The 18,760-nt window shown below is 38.7% G+C and overlaps 1 protein-coding gene across 3 annotated transcripts in view; it reads left to right on the forward strand.

The window, feature by feature from the left end:
- The window catches only part of LOC138743149 (protocadherin gamma-A2-like), a 189,510-nt gene that overhangs the window by 108,574 nt on the left and 62,176 nt on the right, over window positions 1-18,760 (forward strand). The gene's annotated exons all lie outside the window — the stretch shown is intronic.

Here is an 18,760-nt window from a genome sequence, read left to right on the forward strand (position 1 = left end):
TTCATGGATCATTGCAAAGGTAATATTGAATCTGAAACTAATACTCACTCAAACAATGCCTTCCAAATCAGAATAAAATGCTTCTCATCTCCCTTCCGATTCTTTCAATATGCTCAATAATGATGCACCTTACCTTTGAAAGTTGGTTTGGAAACATTTTTGAAATATTCATTAACTAGTTTTAAAGCCTGCTTATTGATTGTTTTGGTTATTAGATTTGCCAGAAGTAATTTGCAATGTATCTCCCAAATGATTCAAAGGTTAACTAACAATAATACAAATGGATTCAATTTCAGTCAGAGACCAGCATGAGATGAAACAGATTTAAATATTAATCAGAAATGGACTAAATAAATATTCATATTTATTCTACAAAAAGATGAACTTTAATTTACATTCATGCATATATTTGAAAAATTGCATGTTAAGTTTTTCATTGTACCTGTCAATGTGAATATGAATCGTGAAAATTTTAACTTGGAATGGACGAGGCATTCCTATTTTATCCTGGGGGTGGGGAAGGTTCACTTGCAGCTCAGATAAAAAATTGGACCTGCAAAATTCCTAAATTTAATAAATTTGACCACTTTTATTCTAGTTTCTGCATGCTCGACATTAAACGTACCCTTAGATTTATATAAAAGTTGTATCTCATTCAGAAAGGCAGCTTGGTGATCATTCTGGAAATGGAAAAGTGCAATTCAAATGCAATGCCAGATTCTTGTGGGAAAATTAATATATTGTTGAGATACAATTTGAGAACTTTTTCAGATTTGTTGTCAGAGTCCATATATGACATCATATACAACCCTAAGATTCTTTCTGCTGTATGCAAGGCAGAATTACCATTTATTAGTAGTACAATAAACCCCACAATGTACACATATAAACAAATAAAGAAATAGAAATAAACTGACTGCAATACAGAGAAGAACAAAAAACAATAAAGTGCAAAAGTAAGAGATCTTAAATTAGTTCCTGGTTGCAGTTGTGGATTAACTACCACCCAGGCCTAGGCTAAGTTTTAATACTACCTAATCTTTCCCCCTGCCTCAGAGCCCCCACTTTTCACATATTCTAAACTTATCCACCGGGTATATGCTTGGAATACACCAGTTGGTGTTTGGTTGGAAGAGGGGAGGAAAAACTTCATTAAAATCAAACAAAACTTTATCTTACAGAAGCTTTCTGCTAGCCCAATGGTTTGAAAAGTTTGTTAGTTACAAAAGGATAAATAAATAATTTCTACAAAACAGTCTTCATACAAAATAATACAGGAGAAGGAAGAGTCTTTTTTAAAAAAGTAAACCTCCTGTGAGTGACGCTGCATGAGTTGAGCTCTGCTGCACGAGACAGACCTCAGACTCGTGCACACGTACAAATGTGAGCATTGATTGAGAGGTAGTATTGGAACTGGCAAAACCCAAATTGATAGATGGACTGAGACCCCGCTACTAATTGTCAGGTGAATGCGATACTTCCACGAGCCTTGATTGATGGGTTGACCCAGGACTAAAGCAAACCCATATTGACAAATGGTTGCATTGGTGAACCAGTGGTTGTGATGGGCCCCATTACCTTCCGGGCCCCTAGGCTTCAGCCTACTCAGCATAATAGTTAATCTGCCACTGCCTGATTGAGTATATTGTTTTGTTTTTTTAAATTAAAAAAAAATTCACACTGTGAACTATATCAATCAAAATACATACAAACATTTCCCTCTTAAATATACACAGTGGCATTTTCTCCCCTTCCCCCCCCTCCTACCTTCCCTCCCCACTTCCCACGCCCCCCTCCAAACCCATTAAACGTTCAACATATACAATCTTCTTTGGCTTGGCTTCGCGGACGAAGATTTATGGAGGGGTATGTCCACGTCTGCTGCAGGCTCGCTGGTGACTGACAAGTCCGATGCAGGACAGGCAGGCACGTTTGCAGCGGTTGCAAGGGAAAATTGGTTGGTTGGGGTTGGGTGTTGGGTTTTTCCTCCTTTGTCTTTTGTCAGTGAGATGGGCTCTGTGGTCTTCTTCAAAGGAGGTTGCTGCCTGCCGAACTGTGAGGTGCCAAGATGCATGGTTGGAGGCGATATCAGCCCACTGGCGGTGGTCAATGTGGCAGGCACCAAGAGATTTCTTTAAGCAGTCCTTGTTTCTCTTCTTTGGTGCACCTCTGTCTCAGTGGTCAGTGGAGAGCTCACCATATAACACGATCTTGGGAAGGCGATGGTCCTCCATTCTGGAGACGTGACCCACCCAGTGGGGAACTGGCTGATGGAGGACCTCAGTTTTATTCAGGCTGACTTCCAGGCCAAACATTTTGGCAGTTTCCGCAAAACAGGACATCATGCGCTGGAGAGCTGGCTCTGAATGGGCAACTAAAGTGGCATCATCTGCAAAGAGTAGTTCACGGACAAGTTCCTCTTGTGTCTTGGTGTGAGCTTGCAGGTGCCTCAGATTGAAGAGACTGCCATCCGTGCAGTACCACACATATACAATACAATAAAATTATTAAACAATGTCATCACACAATGAAAATAAACAAGAAAATTGTGTCATCTACTGTTAAACACTGGATCAAGTAATTTTGTCTTCTTATCATTTTATCATTTTAGGGGGTGGAGGTCCAAGGCAAGCTCCCTCTGTTATGTTCCATGTACGGTTCCCAAATTTGTTCAAATAACGTGACTTTATTTTTTAAATTATATGTTTTTTCCAATGGAATACATTTATTCATTTCCATGTACCATTGCTGTACTCTCAAGTTCTCTTCTGATTTCCAAGTTGACATTATACATTTTTTTGCTACAGCTAAGACTATCATAATAAATCTTTTTTGCGCTTCATCCAGTTTTAGGCCTAATTCTTAACTTCTTATATTACTTAGAAGAGAGATCTCTGGATTTTTTTGGTATGTTGCTTTTTGTAATTTTATTTAATACCTGATTTAGATCTTCCCAAAACTTTTCCACTTTCTCACATGCCCAAATTGCATGTACTCTTGTTCCCGTTTCCTTCTTACAGCGAAAATATCTATCTGATAATATTGGATCCCATTTTTTTAAACTTTTGGGGCATGATATATAACCTGTGTAACCAATTATACTGTATCATGTGTAACCTTGTGTTTATTTTATTGTTCATAGCTCCAGAGCATAACTTTTCCCATATTTCATTTTTTTATCTTTATGTTTAAATCTTTTTCCCACTTTTGTTTGGGTTTATAGCGTATTTCATCATTTTCCTTCTCTTGCAGCTTGATGTACATGTTTGTTATAAATCTTTTTATTATCATTGTTTCTGTAATCACATATTCAAAGCTGCTTCCTTCTGGTAATCTCAGTCTGCTTCCCAATTTGTCCTTTAAGTAGGCTTTCAGTTGATGGTATGCAAACATTGTACCATGAGTTATTCCATATTTGTACTTCATTTGTTCAAATGTTAATAAATTATTTCTCAAAAAACAATTCTCTATTCTTTTAATTCCTTTTCTCTCTCATTCTCTAAAGGAAATGTTATCCATTGTAAAAGCGATTAGTTGATTTTGCATCAATAATAATTTTGGTAGTTGGTAATTTGTTTTTTTTTCTTTCTAAGTGAATCTTCTTCCATATATTGAGTAAATGATGCAGTACTGGTGAGCTTTTATATTGCACCAGCTTTTCATTCCACTTATAAAGTATATGTTCCGGTACCTTTTCCCCTATTTTATCTAGCTCTATCTTAGTCCAATCTGGTTTTTCCCTTGTCTGGTAAAAATTTGATAAATACCTTAATTGTGCTGCTCTATAATAAATTTTAAAGTTTGGTATCTGCAAACCACCTTGTTTGTATCGCTCTGTTAATTTATCTAATGCTATCCTCGGTTTCCTCCCTTTCCATAAGAATTTCCTGATTGTTCTCTTTAGTTCATTGAAAAATTTCTCTGTTAAGGGAATTGGTAACGATTGAAATAGGTATTGTATCCTTGGGAAGACATTCATTTTAATGCAATTTGCCCTCCCTATCAGTGTTAGTGGCAAATCATTCCAATGTTATAAGTCTTACTGTAATTTCTTCATTAATGGCTGATAATTTAATTTGCATAGGTGGCTTAAATTATTATCTAATCTAATACCTAGGTAACAGATTGCTTGTGTTTGCCATTTAAATGGTGATTCTTTTTTAAATTCTGTATAATCTGCGTTACTCATCGGCATCGCTTCACTTTTATTTGCATTGATCTTGCACCCCGATATTTCTCCATATTCCTTCAATTTCTTATGTAGTTCTTTTATTGATATTTCTGGTTCTGTTGGGTATACTATGATGTCATCTGCAAATAGACTGATTTTATACTCCTCCTTTATTTTTGTCCCATTTCTTTTCTTTTCTTATCAGTTCTGCCAATGGTTCTATTGCTAAAGCGAACAATGAGGGGGCTAATGGACATCCCTGCCTAGTTGACCTACTTAATTTAAATTGGTTCGATACATATCCATTTACTGTTACCTTTGCCAATGGTCCATTATATAATGCTTTAATCCAATTAATATATTTTTCTGGTAGGTTGAACCTCTGTAATACTTTGAATAAATAATTCCATTCTACCCTGACAAAGGTTTTTTTTCTGCATCTAAAGCAACAGCCACTGTTGGTATCTTATTTCCTTGAACTGCATGGATTAAATTAGTAAATTTACAGACATTATCTGCTGTTTGTCTTTTCTTAATAAATCCAGTTTGATCTTGTTTTACTATTTTTGGTACACAATCGGCCAATCTGTTTGCTAATAATTTTGCTATTATCTTATAATATGAGTTAAGTAGAGATATTGGTCTATATGACGCTGGTGTTAGTGGATCCTTCCCCGTCTTTGGTATTACTGTAATTATTGCTGTCTTACATGAATCTGGCAAGTTTTGTGTTTCTTCAATCTGGTTCATTACTTCCAGGAGTGGAGCAATTAATAACTCTTTAAATGTTTTATAGAATTCTATTGGGAATCCATCTTCTCCAGGCATTTTATTGTTCAGCAGCTTTTTTAATATATCCTGTATTTCCTCTATTTCAAATGGTTTTATCAGCTTGTTTTGCTTCTCTTGCAATTTCGGCAGTTCAATTTTACCTAAAAACTCTTCTATTTTGTCTTCTTTCCCCTCGTTCTCAGTTTGGTATAATTGTTCATAAAATTCTTTAAAGTTTTCATTAATCTCCATTGGATTATATGTAATTTGTTTGTCCTTTTTCCTTGATGCCAATACAGTTCTTTTAGCTTGTTCTGTTGTAAGTTGCCAGGCTAATATTTTGTGTGTTTTTTCTTCTAGCTCATAATACTTTTGGATTGAGTTTATTGTTGAGTAGTGTGATGGTGGGGTGGGAGTTGTGGTGGTGGTGGTGGTGGTGTGAGTTTTGTGGCATCTATACCTCTTTCCTGATGAGTAAAGAGCGTGTGCTGGGTAGTATTGATTTTTACACATACCCATCCCAAACTATCTGTTTTACTTTTCCACTGGTGTGACTAATTCAATTAGTCTTCAATATTAAATCTATTATTCTGACAAGCAGAATTAAACAATTTACTTTTTAAAATGACCTAACGTGTAACATAGTTACTTGTATTTTTGGTCACCTACAATTTTTATTCATTTCTATAGATATCTACCAAAATACATTTCAGCATGTAAGTTAATGGGATAAAATAAAATGAAAAGTGAAAATTTGAGATAACTGCATTCAACAAGGATAAGTGACACATTCTATCTTTGATTCTTAATTTTAAACCAAAATAATACATGGCAGAATGTGTATTCATCCATGTAAATGCTAATCTTTCCTTGCTTCTGGAGCAACCAGAGATTACCATGCACTTTATTCCCCTGAATTGCTCAGAGCTGAGTGTGCAATACTACAACAAATTTAAACTATAGATTGAACCCAGTTCCTATTTACAGCAATAACCCAGGCAAATTGCTCTGCCGTCTGTATATTATCTGCGAGTCAGGGAAGATGAACCTTGTTGTGATGGCTGTTATTATCTCAAATGGACTGTCAGAAAGGCTGGTGGAATCAGATTCAATAATATCTTTCAAATGGAAGTTAGATACATACATCGAGAAATATAATTGGGCTTTGGGAAAAAGAAGGGAGTGTGACTAATCAGCGCTTTTATCAACATGATAAGTAAATCACTGCTAAATTGTTCTGTGACAGACAATGATTAAAAGGAATTCTGCTGATTCCATAAGATTTTGAGTAAAGGATGAGCTTCTAAAAATTTTACACAAATCATCTTTTGAGTCGTAGTCATAATTTTAGAGCATTAAAATTTTCGCTTTAGACCAGCCTGTCCATGCGAACCAGTTTACTAACACTGGTCCCATTTGCATGTGGTGTTAAGAGGGATTAACTGCATTTAACATAACAATTGCAGCATGGAAACACGCCATTAGGCCCTTCTAGTCTGCACCGAACCAAACACCCCTTTCTAGTCCCACCTCCCTGCACAATGCCCATAACCCTCCATCTTCTTCTCATCCATATATATGAGAGGGATATCTCTTAACCTTTCCCATCCGTGTCACTGTATAAATACCTTTTAAACCTTACAATACTATCGGCCTCCACCACTCCCTCTGGCAGCTCCTTCCATGAACCCAACATCCTGTGTATGAAAAAGGTGCCATTTAAATCATTCTCCACTCAACTTATTCATTGCTGTCTAGTTTTAGATTCTCCTATCCTTTACCTCATCACCTAATACTGGCAATAACCATGCATAGAAATCTATTCATTGGTTCATGAGATGTACATTGCCAGCATTTGTTGTCCATCTCTAATTATTTCTGAATTATTTCTGAATGAAAGAGGCCATAAAACGATAAGACATGGGAGCAGAAATAGACTCTTCAACCTATTGAGTCTACCCTGCCAGTTAATCATGAGCTGATCCATTCTCCAACATTGATCCACTGTCCAGCCTTCTCACCATAACCTTTGATATCCTAGCTAATCAAGAACCTATCGATCACTGCCTTAAATACACCAATGACCTGGCTTCCACAAGTGCCTGTGGCAACAAATTCCATAGATTTACCACCCTTTGGCTGAAGAAATTCCTTTTCATCTCTTTTCTAAGAAGACGCCCTTCAATCGTGAAGTTGTGCCCTCTTGTCCTAGAGTCTCCCACCATGGACACAACCTTTCTAGATCGACACTGTCCACACCTTTCAACATTCAAAATGTTTCAATGAGATCCCTCCCTCATTCTCCTAAATTCTACAGAGTAGGTGTTCTGTGGTTAGTAAAGGATTACTGAAGGTGGTATATGAGTGGGGAAAAAAATAGTTGAGAACCACTGGTCTAATTCCTTCTGCAGCCTTTTGTTTCCTCTATACTACCAGTTGTTCCATCTTTGTAACATCTGTGTTTATATTGGTAGGCCTGAAGTCACCTAAAGATCAGGTGTGGTACAAAAGGTATTATTTTTCTTAAAAACATAAGTAGACAAGATCAGTTTTTATAATAGTCTGATAGTTATTCTTCAGACTGGCTTAACTGACTGACTTATTTAATTACAAATTTAAATTTTACCAGATGTCATTGCGAGATTCAAGCAGATTTTTCTGGATCAATGTTCTGTTCTCTGGCTTCTAATCTTATATAGTTTTTCTAAACAGTTAATGAATAATTATGAGAACCTGCTAGTTTCCTATCATTAGTGCCTGAGTAAAATTGATTTGCCAATTTCGGAAGAACAAAATGACTTTTAAACCTTACTGCCATTTCTATCTGGAAATTGTGTAAAGCCTATAGATACCTTCAGGCAAGAGGAACAGAAGATATCTGTCAAATTATTTAATTTACTTTAATTGACAAAATGTCAGAAACACATTTGAAAAATAATCAGTCATATTAAACTCTCTATTTTTCCAATATTTCTGAAAACTTTTTTTTATTGATTACTTTCCTTGGCTACTTTTTTTTATCTGTTAGATTGAAAATTGAACATACATTTTGAGCTCCACGTTGCTAGTTTCATTCTAAATTGTCTCATTTGAAATGAATAAGTTGGAATAAAACCAACTGAAATTAAAGCCTCATTCAATGCACTTTGGTACAATCATTTAATCCTTTCAGTAATTCAATTGTTGATTTGCCACTGGATATTTTTAACGTGATACTAATGACTTGATTCCACCTTATGATTTATTAGGCTTGTGGCCACTGGAATCGCAGTGGACACAATGGAATAACCACTCCAAGCGTTTTTAGACACACACACACTTTAACTTTTGCACATAATGGGAGTGTGGTAAACTGCTGTATTCTTGATTACCTGATTCTGCCCCATTCTGTGACTGTACCTGTGGCCCCTCCCTTTTTTGATCTTGTGTAAAACCACTAGCACCTTGACCCTTTCCCAGAAAGTCAGGTCATGGCATAGGATGAAGTCCCTGTCCATTGTGAATGAAAGCCTGTAAATCAGTGACTCAGTCTCAGCCTCTCGAGTTATTTACTATGTGTCGGGAGTTAATTTAGCATTAAATTTAGAGTTATTGAGAAATGTGTGAGGAATAGTTTAATTAAAAGACAATCTTTTTATCAATTTGCCATTGTTTGGTGACTTTTCCATTGCTGTTCCTATGTTAGACCTTTAGTTAATGGCTTGCTAGTTTGTTTCATGTGATTAATGAAGGCTAATACACCATATGCCTTCTTAACCACAGAATCAACCTGTGCAGCTTTTTTGTGTGCCCTATAGACTCAGACCCCAAGATACCTTGGATCCTCCACACTGCCAATTGTCTTACCATTAATACTATATTCTGCCATCATTTTGACCTACTAAAATGAAACACTTCATACTTATCTGGGTTGAACTCCATCAGCCACTTCTCAGCCCAGTTTTGCATCCTATCAATGTCCCACTGTAACCTTTGGCAGCCCTCCACACTATCCATAACACCCGAACCTTTGTGCCATCAGCAAACTTACTAACCCATTCCTCCACTTCCTCATTCAGATCATTTATAAAAATCACAAAGAATAATAGTCCCAGAACAGATCCTTGAGGAATACCGACCTCCTTGCAGAATATGACCCATCTACGGCCACTCTTTGCCTTCTGTGGGCAAGCCACAAAGCAATGTCCCCTTGGACCCCCTGCCTCCTTACTTTCTCAATAAGCCTTGCATGGGGAACCTATTCAAATGCCTCACTGAAATCCATCTACACTACATCTACTGCTCTTCCTTCATCAATGTGTTCAATCAAATCCTCAAAAAATTCATTCTGGCTCGTAAGGCACGACCTGCCCTTGACAAACTCATGCTGACTATTCCTAATCATATTACACCTCTCCAAATCTTCTCCATCAACTTACTAACCACTGAAGTAAGACACACTGGTCTATAATTTCCTGGGTTATCTCTACAACACCCTTGTTTTTTGAAAATTTTATTTATAGTTTTATAGACTCGTATTGGCCAAGTGTTACAGGGGAACAATCATCCCCTTTTACAAATCCTTGTTTGCTGAGTCCTCCCTTTTTTCCCCTTCCCTCCCTACCCGCTCCCCCATCGTTCACCCTCCCTCCCATTCAACCCAAGCAGAAACATATAAAAATCAATTATTAAAAATAGTAATACATATAAGGAATGAAGAAAGCCAAAAAAAATGGGGAGGGGAAGCTGGCAGGATTTCCAAGTTGTCTCCTCATTCTCAGTGTTTGAGAGCTTGTGAGATCCAATTGTTCCTGTGGAGAAAGGCTCTGTGGAGGCTAATCACACCAGTGTTTTGACATGCCTTAGGTATGGCAACCATACCCCAATGAATATGTCATATTTCCCCCTTAAATTATAAGTAATTTTCTCCAAGGGAACACAGCTCTGCATCTCCATGTTCCATCCTGCTATGTCTAGCTGAGAGTCAGATTTCCAGGTAACCATTATGCATTTCCTGGCCACTGCCAAAGCGACCTTCACAAATTAAATATGAGGTTTAGATAATCTTGGACACATGTCCGTAATATCTCCTAGCAGGAGCAAGGCTGGGTCCTGCAGATATTCCACCCCTGTGATTTTTTTTTCAAAATGTCCCCTAATTCTACTGAAAAGGGTCTCACAAATTACATTTATAAATTTACAAACTTTATATAAATTGAATTATCTCCCCCTACTTTGAAACATGCAGGTGGATGCACCTGCCTATCGCGTTGATGGGAAGGGCTTGCTGCATTAAAATGAAAGTGATGCCAAGGCCACACTACCTCTTCCAATCTTTGTCCATACCGTTGCCCCAGAATTTATTAAAAGAAAAATCTTTTGTAAGAATAAAGTAGCTAGAGTCTCCATGGACAAATTGACCTGGGCAAAATGTTACTGGGCAGCCCAGGCAAAGTTTATCACCTCATTCTTTGAGGGCGATGGTTTACTCTCCTGGGCACAAATTGGTCTACACGTGGTAGGGGAAGAGATAGCAGGAGACATTATTTACAAATGGGATACTAAATTAATAACACAAAAATCAGACAACCTGATATTGAAGCATTTAATTTGAACATGGCAAAAAATAAACTAGATTACTGGGTTAAAAATAGGGTCCTCCCCTAAAACACCCCTAACCCAGAATAAATTATTCCCTATGACTATGGGTAATAAGATCCTGGACACCTGGTGCCAGAAAGGGATCATTGTCTCAATGACTGCTACGAGAAGGGGCATCTTATGTCATTTGAACAAGTAAAAAATAAATTCAACTTATCAAATAAAACTTTCTTCCACTATCTTCAACTAAGATCTTTTTTGAGGGACAAATTAGGTCCATCTATGGCCCTGCCACTGTGTAGTGACATGGAGGCTGTAATTCAAAGGAGAATCACATGTAAATTTATTTTGGCTATGTATCTCCTGTTCCAAAATGAGAGCCCAAATCCGGGACTCAGTAAGGCAAGGCAAAGATGGGAGTTGGATTTGCAAACAACAATTTCTGAACAGTGCTGCTCTGACCTTTGCCAGGACTACATGAACTGGTTATTAGTGGCAGATATAGACTGGGGCAATACACTTTTTGCACCAGTTATATCTCTCACCACAAAGATTACGTAAGATCAAACAGGAAATCTCAGACTTGTGTTTTAGATGCGGTGTAGAGACAGGAATTTTTGTGCATTCAACGTGGATATGCGCCAGGGTAAGACTCTACTCACTTTCTTGAATAAATTAACAACATTAACAGCCCTGCAATCCTCCGGAACCTCTCCCATCCCCCTTGATGATTTAAAGATCATTACCAGAGGCTCAGCAATCTCATCCCTCACCTCCCACAGTGGCCTGGGCTACGTTTTATCTGGTCCCGGTGACTTTTCCAACTTGATGCTTTCCAAAAGCTCCAGCACATCCTTTCTCTTAATATTGACATGCACAAGCTTCTCAGTCTGCTGCGACATCGCTACAATCACCAGGATACATTTCCATAGTGAATACTGAAGTATTATTTTACATTAAGTACCTCTGCTATTTCCTCTGGTTCCATACACACTTTCCCACTGCCACACTTGATAGGTCCTTTTCTTTCACATCTTATCCACTTGCTCTTCACATACTTGTAGAATGCTTTGGGGTTTTTCTTAATCCCGCCCACCAAGGCCTTCTCATGGCCTCTTCTGGCTCTCCTAATTTCCTTTTTAAATTCCTTTCTGTTAGCCTTATAATCTTCTAGATCTCTAACATAACCTGGCTGTCTGAAACTTTTGTTTGCTTTTCTTCTTGACTAGATTTTGTACAGCTTTTGTACCCCACAGTTCCTGTACCCTACCACAACTTTCCTGTCTCATTGGAATGTACATATGAAGAACTTCACATAAATATCCCTTGAACATTTGCTACATTTCTTCCACACTTTTCCCTGAGAATACCTGTTCCCAATGTAAGATTCTAATCCCTTGCCTGATAGCCTCATAATCACCCTTATTCCAATTAAATGTTTTTTTCTAATTTGTTCTTATCTCTCTTCAATGATATTGTCAAGGAATGCTCACCTACTGAGAGATTTGACACCTGAACAGATTCATTTCCCAATACCAAATTAAGGATATTTTCTCCTCTTGTAGGCTTATCTACATATTGTGTCAAGAAACATTCGTGAACACACCTAACAAACACCATCCCATCTAAACCTAGAGAAATGCTATTGATAAATGCAAAATTAAAATCTCTCAACACGAAAACGTAGTTATTTCTGCACCTTTCCAGGATTTGTTTCCCTACCTGCTGCTCGATATCCCTGTTCATATCGAGTGGCCTATAAAAAACACTCAGTAAAGATATTGGTGCCTTCCTGTTGCTAATCCACAACAACTCCATAGATAATCCCTGCACAACGTCTGCCTTTTCTGCAACTGTGACACTATCTCTGATCAACAGGGTCACGCCCCCACCTCTTTTGAAAAATCTAAAACCCAGCACTTGAAGTAACCAATTCTCTCACTGAGCCATGCAAGTCTCCATAATGGTCACCACGTCATAGCTCCAAGTATTAATCCATGCTCTAATCTAATCCACTTCATTCAAATGCTCCTTGTGTTAAAATAGACACACCTCAAGCTGTCTGTCTGAGCATTTCCCTTCTCTATCACCTGCCTATCCTCCCTCCCACACTGTCTCCATGCTTTCTCTATTTGTAAGACCACCTTCTCTTCCCCACTTCTTCAATTTGGTTCCCACCCCCCAACAATTCTAGTTTAAATTCTCCCTAGTAGCCTTAGCAAATCTCTCCGCCAGTATTTTGGTCCCCCTGGGATTAAAGTGTAACCCGTCCTTTTTGTACAGGTCCCACCTGGCCCAAAAGAGGTCCCAATGATTCAGAAATCTGAATCCCTGGCCCCTGCTCCAATCCCTCAGCCACATGTCTATCCTCTACCTCATTCTCTTCCTAAACTCACTGTCTCTTGGCATAGGCAGTATTCCAGAGAGTACTACCTTTGCGATCCTGCTTCTCAACCTCCTTCCTAACTCCTTATAATCTTTTTTCAGGACCTCTTCCCTTTTCCTACCTATGTCATTGGTACCAATATGTACCACGACCTCTGGGTTTTCTCCCTCCCACTGCAGGAAACATCCTGGACGTGGGAGGCAAACCACCACCTCAGTTTCCTTCCTGGATCCACAGAATTGCTTGTCTGACCTCCTAACTATAGAGTCCCCTATCACTACCACCTTCCTCTTCCTTTCCTTACCCTTCTGAGCCACAGGGCTGGACTCTGTGCCAGAGGGACTGCCACTGTTGCTTCCCTCAGGTAGGCTTTCCCCTCAATAGTACTCAAACAAGAGTGCTTATTGTCTCTAGTGCCTGTCTCGTCCCCTTCCTTCTCTTTTTTTTGTAATTCTTTATTTATTGCACTATGAACCATATCAACCAATATATTTACAGATGGATCTCTTCAAATATTCACAGTGACATTTTCTCTTTCTTCCCCATCCCTCCCTTTCCCCTTCCCACCCCCCCCTACAAACTTGGACATATAAAATACAATGAAACAATGTCTTTATACAAAAGGATTACAAACAAAAAAGACGTATCATCTACTTATTCACATTAAATCTGATCGTGTTTATCTTCTTATCATTTTAGGTGGTGGTGGTCTGAGGCCTGCTCTTTCTGTTATGTTCCCTATATGGTTCCCAGGTTTTTCAAACATTGTAACTTTGTCTTTTAAATTATATGAGATTTTTTCCCCCAATGGGATACACTTAAACTTGGTTATATATTCCATTAATTTTATAGTCATCTGGTCCAACGTAGCCATCTTATATCTTTATTTTAACTTTTCCGCCTCTTCACCACCACCATCCCCTTTTTTTCCATTACTGTTTTTTAAGTTTTCCTTTTTAATCTCAATATATGACAATGCACTTAAGAGATGAAATACCCCAACAATCCCCACAAGCAAAAACCCTTTAACCCCAAATGAACTTCCTCTCCTTGGATTGCCCCTTGTCCCTTGACGGCAACCACAACTCCCATTTCCATTTGGTTTGCGAACTTACTCACAAGTGTCAACCGATTTCACAGTGACCATTATTCTCCCACCCCCAGCCCCCCCCCCCCCCAGAGAACACTATTTTCCTATACTTATAACAAAGCTCTCTCTCTTTTTTTTCTTTCTTCCCCTTCTCTTATCCATCTTTAAATCTTTATATATACATTTTTGTATATTTTCTTGCTGGTCATCCTTCTTGTCACTTCTGTCCTGCAAATGTTCAGCAAATTCTTGGACTTTCTTTTGGTCCAAAAACAGTCTATTCCCTTTCGTACTGTTTTCGCCGTGTTGAATTCCTTCCTCTTCTTTAAAAGTTCGAAGCTTATGTCCAGGTAAAAAAATATTTTTTGTCCCTTATATTCCAATGGCTTATTGTCTTCTCTTACCTTCTTTCTTGCCTGCTCCAGTATGTTTTCTCTTGTCGTATATCTTAGAAATTTTACCAATATGGATCTCGGTTTTTGATGTGGTGGCAGTACTGCCTAAGCCCATTGAGCCCTACCACTCTTCTACCCTCTCACTCAGCTGTCTGCTCTGAACGCACCACCGACCCAGGGTAGGCGACGGGTTTGCTGCACCAGTGACCCGCGGTAGGCCGCGGGGTTACCGCAGCACCAACTCATTAAATGGAACACCAACTACACCATAAAAATAGCATAATTTGTGTCTGTATTGCTATTTAGCTCCACAAGAGCCTGCTGTGTGTCTACATAACCTACATCTAAGCAAAACACTGCCGATAATGGAAAGCTGAAATAGGAACAGCAAAAGCAGACAATATTCATGGTTCACCTGTGGTTAGAGAACAGTGTTCATGTTTCAGGTCATTAATCTATCATCAACATCTGTTCATCAGTTCTGATGAAATGTCTTTTCTCATGAGATGTCCTTCACTACCATTGCTGACTCCACTTTTGTCTGCACAGATGGGAAGCACTGTTCCGTGCAAAACCATCTCCACACCATTAAACTTATTTTATCTCTAATTTTCATGAAAATGTAGAACCGGAATTCAAGAGGATGCTGAAAGGTCCTGGGCACTGAAGGCTTATGATCATATTGGGGGTTTGGATCTGGGCTCGGGTTGCCAATGGTTTGAATTAACCAGGAGTCTTGTGTGGCTGCAGAGGCTGCAGGAGTATTGGAGGCACAGACCCTCTGTGATGCTGGGGGGATTCTGTTTTGCTTCTCTTTCTCTGACTGTAAGGGGTGCCAGGCAATGCTAATGCTAAAGGTGATTCTTTGTTTTCCTTATGGCAGACTAAAGGCAATTTTGTGTCATATATTTCTATTTTATTACATGATAATAAATATTATCTGATCTAATCTGATGTGACTAAACTGGGGAAAGAAAATTCTATGGAGTAGATGACGAGAAGATGATGAAGAACTGAAGGTAATGCAGGTTAGAGCAGGACTGAAACTTCTTCAGAATTAGAACCTGATCAGAATTTATTGTCATGAACAAGTCTTGAAATTCATTTTTATTTTGCAGCTTCATACTGTAAACATTCATATTAATACCATCTTACAACAATAGTGTAAAAAAAATGCACGAAAAGTAAGGCAGTGTCTTTTGTTCATTGATTATTCAGGAATCTGATGGCAGCGGGGAAGAAGCTGTCTTTGTGCCATTGAGTGCTCGTCTTTAGGCTCCTGTACCGTTTCCCCAATGGTAGCAGAATGAAGAGGGCGTGGCCTGGGTGGTGGGAGTCCTTGAGGATAGAGGCTGCTTTTTTAAGACACCGCCTCGAAGATGTCCTCGATGGAGTGGAGTCTGATGCCTGTGATGTCGCAGGCCGAGTTAACAATGCTCGAGAGTTTATTCTTCTCCTGAGAGTTGGCGCCTCCGTACCAAGTAGTGATGCAACCTACCAGGATGCTCTCCACAGTACACCTGTGGAAGTTTACGAGAGTCGGGATGTACAGTCAAATAGTAAAGCACATGAAGTCTCCATCGCCCATGACACCAACCTAAACCAATCCCATCTGCCTTCATCCCTCCTTTCCCTGCCTGTTCATATATCTGTCTAGATGGCTCTGCTTCTACCACTTCCCCTGCCAGATGATTTCAGGCATATATCACTCTCTTGCTTCAAATTTTCTTTATGCTTTCCCTTTCTTGGTTTAAACTGATGCCGCATTCCCAACTGATGCCTCTCTTAATTTTATAGACTTCCATCAGGTCAGCCAGTGATCCAGAGGAGGCAATCGAAGTTTGTCCAGTCTCTCCTTATATAATTCTCTCCTTATACAATTCTCTCCTTATACAATTCAATCCAGACAATATTCTGGTGAATCTATTTTGCTCTCTAATCTAAGAAGGAGAGTCCACATTCTGGAAGGTCGCCAAGTATGGAAATGCTTAGAATGATCTTTAAAATAATTTCATTGTACTGCAGCAAATTATAATTTTGCAATTATACTTGGTGGTACTGGAAAAGAGTCAGTGGAGGATTTGCAACTCATTTTATCTGCAAGTAAAACAGAGAGTGATGATTTGCAATTGCTTGTTTTGCATGACTGCCCCAGCCATATTTTGCCTCCTATTTCTCCTGCTGCCCACACAAATTATTTCTTTGAGTGTCAATCAGATCCATACTTCCCAGAGTGCAGGAGTCCTCTTTCAAGTCTTTATTAAATGCATCATCCTCTTGTCAAACACAAAAATTCCATTGTGGTTTCATTTTCCATGCGGTACCTGGTTGGAGTTCTGATCTTGGTTTTGTAATTTTTTAAAATCTCTCATTCTGAGTTACAGAACAAGATAAATTATCATATTGCAACAATATATTAAAAACAAAACTGAAACGTAAAAGGAAAATTCAGCTTCAACTCTATGTTCTGCGTTTAATTTAAATGTACGTTCAATGTGGATGTGCTCCGTACGGATACACATTCACATTTCTTGCTGTATGGCAAGAAAAATGTGCAAAACAACATCTCAGTACACCAAACATTTAAAAGGTTATTATTAATCTTTTTAATGATTATTAATATAAGAATGTCTCATTAGCTTTGAGTAATCATGAAAATTCAACAGGGGTTGAGGTATTGAGGACTGAATATTGTGATGTTCCTGTGTATGCAGAGAGCCTCATCTTTTGACTACACATCACATTGAAACTGGGCCAGAATCCTTTTGAATAGACATTAGTCCAAAACCATTATCTACAGTGTGTTTCAGCTCATTTAAATAAAGTTGTTTGAAGGAATTGCATCATTTCATGTTGTCATTTCATCTTTCCTACTTTAGTGCTGTGTTGTTTTTTAACCCTCATATCCACTGTCAGGTCCATACCATTTCTTTTTCACTTTTGGCCAGACTGTTTCTGCTCATTGGTAACGAAGAATAATAAGTCAAATTTTGCCATACAAAAGATTTATCCACTTTAAGGAGGGAATTTTTATCTGCTCACAAATTTGTTTCATCACATGACAGATAACTTCAAATTACTCCCTGGTGAAAATGCAGCACAAATTATTGGAAAAGAATTCCCAGAGTGATTTAAATTATACTGCACCATAAACATAGTTCCATTCATTTGTACCTTGTCTCACCACTCCCTCTCTCTTTATACAGATCCTCCTCTCCATCTCAGTCCTGATGCTAGTCATCAACCAAAAATATCAAGAATCTCTCCCCTCAACTCCAACCACAGAAGGTGCTTGACACCTTAAAATCCTCCAGCACTTTGTATTTTGTAGCATAATTGTATGCTTTTTTTCCCCATGACAAGCAAAAATTAAGTCTGGATCGGAAATAACCAATAATCATCTTTCATTGACTGAAGACCTGATTAAGAAATACAATTGTGTGTGCAACATAATTTGTTACTGCTTGAACTGCATCAATAAAACTGCAGTAATATCATTCTCTTTAAATTGGCCTCTTTGTGCAGTTGATTTATTAAATGAGATTTGTGTCTCAAGTTCAACCTCCATTCAATGTACATAAGATTTAAGATATGTTTATTGTGATCTAATAAAACAGATGTAATATATGCAAAATTGCATTTAGTCTGTTATAAGACAGGCAAAGAATTGCCATAAGTAGAAATTGTCCGGTACCCCTTACAGTCAGTGAAAGAAGCAAAAGAGTGTCCCCCAAGAGTTATTGAGTGTCTGACACTCCCACGACCTCTGCAGCTACACAGACTTCAGTCCAAATGAGTGGCCTTCTGTGTCTGAGGCTCCACGGAAGCTCTTTCTACCCTTAGCACCCTCTCTCATCCTGGTTGTGATACCTGGCACCCCCTTCTGCCAGACTCAAGCCAGTTTCAAGCAGTCCACAGCCTGGTGTAAGTCCTTTGGCCACTACTTGCCAGCAGCCTACAGCCTGCAGTGGGTTTTTCGCCTCAAATTGCCAACAGCCCACCTGTCTTTTGTGTTCTTCAGCCGCAAAACCTCTCATTGGTCACAGTCCCACAGGGTCATTCTCCTCTCCTTCTCTTTCTCAAATGTGGGGTGTTCTCCCCGTTACTGGTGCCCTGGGTCTGTATCCTCTCGATGCCGCAGCCGAACACAGGCCCAGACATGTGGAATTTTAAAATAAACCACCGTAGGCTCCTTTACCAGGCCTTTTAAAGCCTGTATGGAGCCATCAGTAATTGGAATGCACAGTAGAACACTGTTTTGTCTCCCAGCTCTCCACTTGACCACACCAGAGGCAGTGCTAGTGTAGCAGCAGCTCCAGGATCGGCACCATTATTTTTTAAACCTTTGGAAAATTTTGTGTTAGGTT

The sequence above is a fragment of the Narcine bancroftii genome, chromosome 9, assembly GCF_036971445.1.
Source record: "Narcine bancroftii isolate sNarBan1 chromosome 9, sNarBan1.hap1, whole genome shotgun sequence".
Classification (NCBI taxonomy): Eukaryota; Metazoa; Chordata; class Chondrichthyes; order Torpediniformes; family Narcinidae; genus Narcine; species Narcine bancroftii.